We start from the raw sequence: 8351 nt of genomic DNA on the forward strand, positions 1-8351 counted from the left end.
AGCACCCGACTGCTCTTCCGAAGGTCAGGAGTTCAAATCCCAGCAACCACATGGTGGCTCATAACCATCTGTAACAAGATCTGACGCCCTCTTCTGGACTGTCTGAAGACAGCTACGGTGTACTTACATATAATAAATAAATAAATCTTTAAAAAATAAAATGGAACAGGGAATTTGTCAACAAGAAATTTTTAAATCACTGGGCAGTGGTGGCACATGATTTTAATCCCAGCACTTGGAAGGCAGAGGTAGGAGGATTTCTGAGTTCGAGGCCAGCTTGGTCTACAGAGTGATTTCCAGGACAGCCAGGGCTACACTGAGGAACCCTGTCTCGAAAAACCAAAAAAAAAAAAAAAAAAAAAAATTTTTTTTTAAATCAAACATGATTATATCAAATGCATTCACTAAAATAATAAAATGCATGCAAAGTCAAACATGTAACTAAAAGTGACCCTAAACTCCTTAAACAGGTTATTGTCTAAAATTAAATCATTTTGTGCTCAAAATACTATCTGTTTGCTCATATTTATGGTATACTAGAGGTTAACTTTTGATCACTTTACTGTATAACATATATTTTTAAATCTTCTTGCATTCTTTCTTAGGAAAAATTGATTTGGTCCATCTAACATCTAAAGAATACTTCTCTGTATGTATATGCCAGACTTTCCCCCATTGATAGGATGGTTTCACTACTTGGCTACAAAGGTTGATGACTGTTGGCTTTAGGTAATGTCTAGCTCTTGTATACTATGACTATATTACATTTTTTTCTTGGTTAATCTATGTTCCTATTCCAATTATCGCTATATTTATACACCCCTTGGCAGTATATACTATTTTGTATTTTCCCATTTTCATGCTCCATATATCATGCCATATTTCATGTCCTCCATATGGCATGATATATGTCAGTGTAATAAATTCACAATCTTGTGGGTCAAGAGTATCAGTGATGAGCATTTTTACTTTCTAAGCCTCCATGCCAGTCTTCCAAATATATTATAAAATGATTATCTAGTCATCAACTTCTTTTTTTCCTTGATTTTTGTATTATTACTATTTATTATTTTCATACATATTCTTGCTCTGTAGATAGCTGTCTTATTAGTCTTTAAGTTGTATAGAATATTGTCATATGAGTGAGAATCCTCCTTCCTCAGAATTATAAGTGCTAGGATTACAAACATATCATACCACATTCAACTAGTACAGGAATTTTTCAGAAGCAACAACAATGTTTTCCCAAATATGTTACAGTCTCTCTAAAGTTAAGCTTATGTTTTTTATTAATGATTTCATTCATTTACATCTTAAATTTTATCCCACTTCCCTAGTCCCCCTCTACCAATTTTCCATTCCACATCCTTCCTCCCCCCTCCCCTTTGTCTGTATGAGGGTGCTCTTCCACCCACCCACACTCTCCTCCAACAGGGCTTCAGCATCCCCATATGCTGAGGCATCAAATCCCTCAGGACCCAAAGCCTTCCCTCCCACTGCTGTCAGACAAGGTCATCCTCTACTACATATGTATCTAGATCCATGGATCTTTCCAGGTACACTCTGTAGTTGGTGGTCTACACTCTGGGAGAACTGGGTGATCAGGCCAGAGTTGTTCTTCCAGAGGGGTTGGAATCCCCTTCAGCTCCTCCAGACTTTTCTCCATCTCCCCCACCAGGTTCCCTGAGCTCAGTCTGATGGTTGGCTCTAAGCATCTACATCTGTACTAGTCAGTTGCTGGTTGGACCTCACAAGGAACAGCCACACTAGGTTCCTGTCAGCAACCCTCTCTTGAAAAGCCTCTTGAACACAGCAACAGTGTTGTGTTGGGTGTCTGCAGACATGATGGATCCACAGGTGGGACAGTTCCCACTTAGCCCTTCCTTCAGTCTCTGTTCCATGTTTTGTCCCTGTTTTTCTTTTGAACAGGAACATTTCTGGATTAACAACTTTGAGATGGGTGAGTGGCCCCATCCCTCAAACAGGGGATGTGCCTATCTACTGGAGGTGGTCTCAACAGGTTCTATCTCCCACTTCCCTATGCATTTCAGTTAAAGTCATCCCTGTTGCATCCAGCAGTCTCATATTTCCCTGGTTCATGTAGAATCATGATATAAACTTCTGTTTCACTTTACTATGTTTAAATTCACACCAACGAAGTGCTGTAAAGCTTTTTAAAATGATTTTGAGTGGGACTTTTACCATTTACCTGTGTTCTCTCAGAGTTATATATTAAAAATAATTGTATTAATTCTTTAAGAATATTGTACAAATGTTTTGATCATATTCAGCCCTTTGCAACTCTTCCTAGATCCACTCTTGCTTTACCATTTCCCCAACTTGTGACTTTTTAAAAAATGACATATCAAGAAAAATTTTTGATTCTCAAATGTTCTTGAATGCATAGCCTCCCAGAATAATCTTGTTTGACATACCAGGGGCCATGCTCTTATAGAATATGACTACTTCTCTTCCAGAAGCTAATAATTGACAATAGCTCCATAGCAAGGTTGTCACTGAATTCTCATTTTCTGTCTCCATATTGGGATATTTGATGGCTTAGGCTTGCACAGCTGAGATTTTTTTCTTTTTCTTTTACTTTTTATGTTAATTCATCTACTAACTTTACATGTTAAACACAGCTTCCTTTCTTTCCTTTCCTCCCATTCCACCCTTTGCACACCCCACCCCAAGTCCATCAGTTCCTTATTTCTGCTCAGAAAAGGGAAGGCATCCTATGGAAGTCTTCATAATCTTGTATATCAAGTTGTAGTAGAACTAGGTACATGTTTTCTTATTGTGGCTAGACAAATAGAAGGAATACTGCCAAAGTCATCTATGAGGCCATAGTGACTTTGATACTCAAGCACACAAAGATTCAGCAAAGAAAGATAATTTCAAATCAATCTCCCTTATGACCAAGTATGCAAAATAGCCTCAATAAAATACTCTTAAACAAAAATCTAAGAGCACATCAAAGACATCATCTACCATGATAAAGCAGGCTTTATTCCAGAGATGCAGAGATGGACTTGAAAGAAAATCAATGTAATTCACCATGTAAATACCTGAAAGAAAGGAAAAAACCCACACATCATTTCATTAGATACTGAAAAAGACTGTGAAAAATCCAACATACATTGTGTTGTTTTAGCTAGAGCAGTAAGAAAAGTTAAGGAGATAAAGGAGAAACAAATTGGAAAAGATGAAGTCAAAGTACTGATATTTGCAGATGATGTAATAGTATACCTAAGTGACACCAAATATTTTGTCAGAGAACTTTTATAGCTAATAAACAGTTTCAGTGAAGTGGCTGGGTAAAAAGTTAACCAAAAAGTTCTGTAGCCCTCCTATATTCAAATGATAAACAGTCAGAGAATGCAATTAGGGAAACAATACCCTTCACAATAGCCACAGATAATTGAAAATTACTTGGTGTAACTCTAACCATGCAAGTGAAAAACCTGTATGAAAAGAATTTCAAGTGGTTGAAACAGAATTTGAGGAATATATCAGAAGATATAAAGATCTCTCATGCTTAGAAATAGTTAAGATTAACATTGTAAAATGTGGCCATCTAACCAAAGCAATATACAGATTCAATTCAATTACTTTCAAAGTTCCAACACAATATTTTACAGATCTTGAAAGAACAATTCTCAACTTTATATGAAAAAAAGAAAGAAAGAAAGAAAGAAAGAAAGAAACAAACAAACAAACAAAGAAACAAACAAAGAAACAAAGAAAGAAACAAAGAAAGAAAGAAACCTAGGGTATTTAAAACAATCCTGAGTGATGCAAACTTTTATACTGAGACTAATTCAGCATCTATTATGAGGAGGCCCCATGTAGTTCTCTAAGACAGGAACACTTCTGGAGTGTTCGAGGAACATACTCCCAGAGACAGAAGCAAGGACAAATGGGATGGCCAACTGTGAAAGTGGGGACCTGGAGGGAGCAGTAGCTGTATTATGAATGAATAAACAGTAGAAAAAGAAAACACTCATGTTTGAAAGTGATGTCTAAATGAGTGGCAAGCACAGTGACAAATCAGGGAAAGTTTTGGTAGAATAGGATATACCCAACTCCTGAGAAGAGAGAGGAAAGGGCAGCTACTTCAAGGGTGGTGCAGAGAGAGAAATGGGAGGCAATCTTACTTAGTTGTAGAGAGACAGGTTGCAGAGGAAGAACAATCTAAATACAGGTGAAGAGAGAAGCCAGAGAATGAGAAGTACCCAGAAGATTAGAACATGTTACCAAAGATAGTACGTGGTTAAGCAGAGCAATTCAGGAGAGGCTAAGAGAGATACAGATTGAATCTGTCACATTGGAGAAGACTTTGAGACAGAAGAGCTTAGGGGAGCCAGCCAACTAGAGTTCAGAAAAACAAGAAAGGGTGAGCTTCCTCAGCAGTAAACCTTAGAGGCTCTAAACACTCTAGGCCTAGATTAGATTGTCCAAAGTCTAGAAGATATCAGGACTAGGCCTAGGTTAGAAGATAGAGGCAGTAAGCCTCAGACTATTACACAATCAGACACATAAAAGATACATGTACAGTTATTTTTATCAAAATTCCGGTTATCTTCTTTTCTGTTTATTTTTTTAAGTCAGTATTTCAGAAACCAAGTGGTAGCATGACATATCTTTTTGTTATCTCTTTCAGTCAATACATTAAAATTAATTCATCTTCATTTTTTACTTTCATCTCAGTTCTTTTTCACTGTAGTCATTCTGACTTGCTTGGAGCTCAAAGATATGTTTTTAAAACACTTGAATAATTTGAATACCACTTAAAGTTTTTATGGTGCTAAAGCTATGATCTTTTATTCTTTCCTTTCCTTTTTTTTCTTTTATCAGTATTTTTTAATTTTTTAAATTTATTGATTATTTGCATATTTAATCATGTTCTTCAATCCTCCTCATCTCTCTGTCCACATTGACCCTCTGCCCTTTGCTACCTCTTCCCCAAGGGAGACAACAAATAAGTAAAACATCTTACCATGACAGCTACACTGTGTCCTGGTGTGTTACATAAAATATTGTTCTACCCAAAATGCTTTTTTGCAAATGTTCATTGCATAATCGTTGGTCTGGTTTGAATTACACGGCTTCTGCTACACTATCAGTAGTAGATCTTTACTGGGATTCCTCTTAGATACCTGTTGTTTCCCAGTGTCATGGAGATCTTGCAGCTTTGGAATCAAGAGAACCATTACTTCCATGACTTCCAGCATTTCATATACAAAATAGATCCTGTGCCTGGGTGTAGAGCTGGGTGGTACCTGAATTGGTTATTGGTTATTGGCATAACTGTTCTCTCCTGCTCAGGTCACTGGGACCAACTCTGCTGTCCTACTCAAATGAGGGGGCAGCAAAACATCAGCTGAGTGCTAGAAACTGCTAGGGGATAGACTGTATCTTCCACTCTTAGCCCTCAAGATCATAAAACTGTACTCTTAGAACCAAATTGTCATATTTCACCATTAATAAAATGAAACCCAAATGTATTGAGGACTCGAATGCCAGACATTATTCTTCTATTTATTTAATTTAATTTATTTTATTTTAATCGCATCCTGATCACTGACCCCCTTCTTAGTCACCCCCTCCCACAATTCCTCCCCAATACCCTTCTCTTCTCTGAGAGGTGGGAGGGCCCCATACATATACCCTACCCTAACCACGATATATCAAGTATCTGCTGGGCTAGGCTCATCCTCTCCCACTGAGGCAAAACAATGCAACCAAACCTTAAGAATATGTCTCACAGACAGACAATAGCTTTTGGGATAGACTTCTCTTCAGTTGTTCTGGACCTGAATGAAGACCAAGGTGCACATCTGTGGCTCTAGGTCCAGTGTGTGTATGCTCTTTCATTGATGGTTCAGTCTCTGAGAGCTCCAAGGTTACAGGTTAGTTGACTATGGTGGAGTAAACTTCTTATTGAGTTCCTGTCTCTTCAGGTACCGCAGTCTTTCCCCTAATTCTTCCAGAAGAGTTCCCAAGCAACATCCAATGCTTGGTTGTGGGTCTCTGCATCTATGAGTCAACTGTTGAGTGGAGCCACTCATAAGACTCCTAGACATGCCATGTCAGACTCCTGTCTGGAAGCATAACAGAGTATCATTAATAGTGTTAGGGATTGATGTTAGCCTTACATAATGTTTATAGAACATTATATAGATTATGTGGGCTATATTCATTTATCTAGAAGTCTTTATGTACACAAATACACACATATGTGTATGAATAAATATATATATATATATATATATATATATATATATATATATATGTTTTAACAAAAATCAGTGGAAAATCTATCATAAATTTAAGAAATAGAGCAAGAAGAATTATATAGGAGAGCCTCAATTGAGGAAAGTAAAAAAATTAAGTGGTTATGTTATAATATTAAAAAGAAAAAATTATCTATAGAAAAATATTACATTTCCAAAACCCACCTTTTAAACAGATAGTTCAAATATAAGTCAACTAAAAGGGAAGAAGTTATTTACTTTTACTTTCTGTATGTTTGGAGGTTGTCTTGTATTTCTTCCACTATTAGGTGTCTATCTTTGGTATCACTTTGATTCTCTTTAAATTTTCTTCATATTCAATTCTTATGTATCTCTAACTAGTAAAAATATTTTACTTTTTATAATTACTTTAATGGATTCTTTTACTACATGAACTTACATTCTCTAAATGATAAACACATTTAATGCATCCTGGGATAGAGATGGCTAATATTTTATTCTGTTCTGTTTTTTACTATGTCAGTATGGGACATTTCTGCAACATGCAAATGCTTTATATAGTTTAAAAACAATGAAAAATAAAAGATAACTTTGAAATCAGAAAACATTTTGGAGTTAGTTTAGTAATGAAAGCTAAGTTCATATGACAAAATCAGATTAATCTTTCTAAATATGAACTGAACAAGGACAACAATAGACATGCCTAAATGAACAGGAGAAAGACCCCATGGGCCTAACTACTATGCAACTCAAGAATTTTGAGAGCAAGGAAAATAATAGTCTTCCATAGGGAAGAACACAGTAATTGCTTATCAAATATCAAATGGTTAACTCTAAAAATAATAAATACAAGTTTCATAACATAAGTTCAACTAGTTGTATGTAGGACTATATACATACACACACACACACACACACACATATATACATATATGTGTGTCTTGTATATATGTGTGTGTGTGCAGAAAAGGCGGGAAAGAAGAAATAATGAAATAAATAGGTCATGAATTTAACATTGTGCAAGGAGTAGTATGTGGGAGAATGTGTAGGGATGAATGAGAGGTATAAGTAAAGACATTATTTAATAATATCAAAAACTTAAAAAATGAAAGGAATAAAATGAACTTAACCCATGAATTTATAAAAGGTACAATATTTCATTTAATATCTTTTTCTCAAAACCAGTATAGGTAGATGAAAAACAAGAATAAGACATTCTTATGGATCTTGATTTATTTGAAATTAAATTTCTATAATTTCTTTAGCTAGAATGATTATGTCTTAATCTTAGGATGTAGTTTACTGGTATAGTTAATGGTGTTAGTTTTACGTGAATCATCCACATCAGAATCACACATTTGCTCAACTTTTCTAATAACAATAATTGAAGATATTCAGTTGATTCTAAAACAACATGCAACCTGTGATAACAAGACAACTTCTCTATACTCCATTCCTAGTTGAAAAGTTATAGGCTCCAAGACATGGAGATATGTATTCTCATGATTTAGCTAACTAATAAGATGTTCAACATCCTTAGCCATTTAGGAAATGTAAATCAAAACATATGTGAGATTCAATCTTTCACCAGTCAATCACTAAGATAAAATACAAACATGAGAGCTAGTGAGGATGTGTAGCAAGGGGAACACTCCGCCAATGCTGGTGGGAGTGTAAACTTGAGCAGCCACTTTGGAAACCAATGTGCCACTTTCTCATATAATTGGGAAACAATTCTATCTCAAAGCTGAGTCATATCACTCCTGGACATTTACCCAAAGGATGCTCCAACCTGCAATGAAAACACTCACTCAATTATGTTAAAGCAGTTTTATTTATAACAGCCAGAACCTGAATGTAAAAGAATGAATTTTTTATCATTATTTGCACATGATTTGATGGTATACATAAGTGACCCTAAAAAGTCCACCAGAGAACTCCTAAACCTGATAAACAGCTTCAGTGCTATAGCTGGATGTAAAATTAACTCAAACAAATCAGTGGCATTCCTCTACACGAAGGACAGACGGGACGAGAAAGAAATTAGGGAAACAACACNCTTCACAATAGTCACAAATAATATAAAATACCTAG

The sequence above is a fragment of the Mus pahari genome, chromosome 3 (genome assembly GCF_900095145.1).
Source record: "Mus pahari chromosome 3, PAHARI_EIJ_v1.1, whole genome shotgun sequence".
In the NCBI taxonomy this organism is placed as follows: Eukaryota; Metazoa; Chordata; class Mammalia; order Rodentia; family Muridae; genus Mus; species Mus pahari.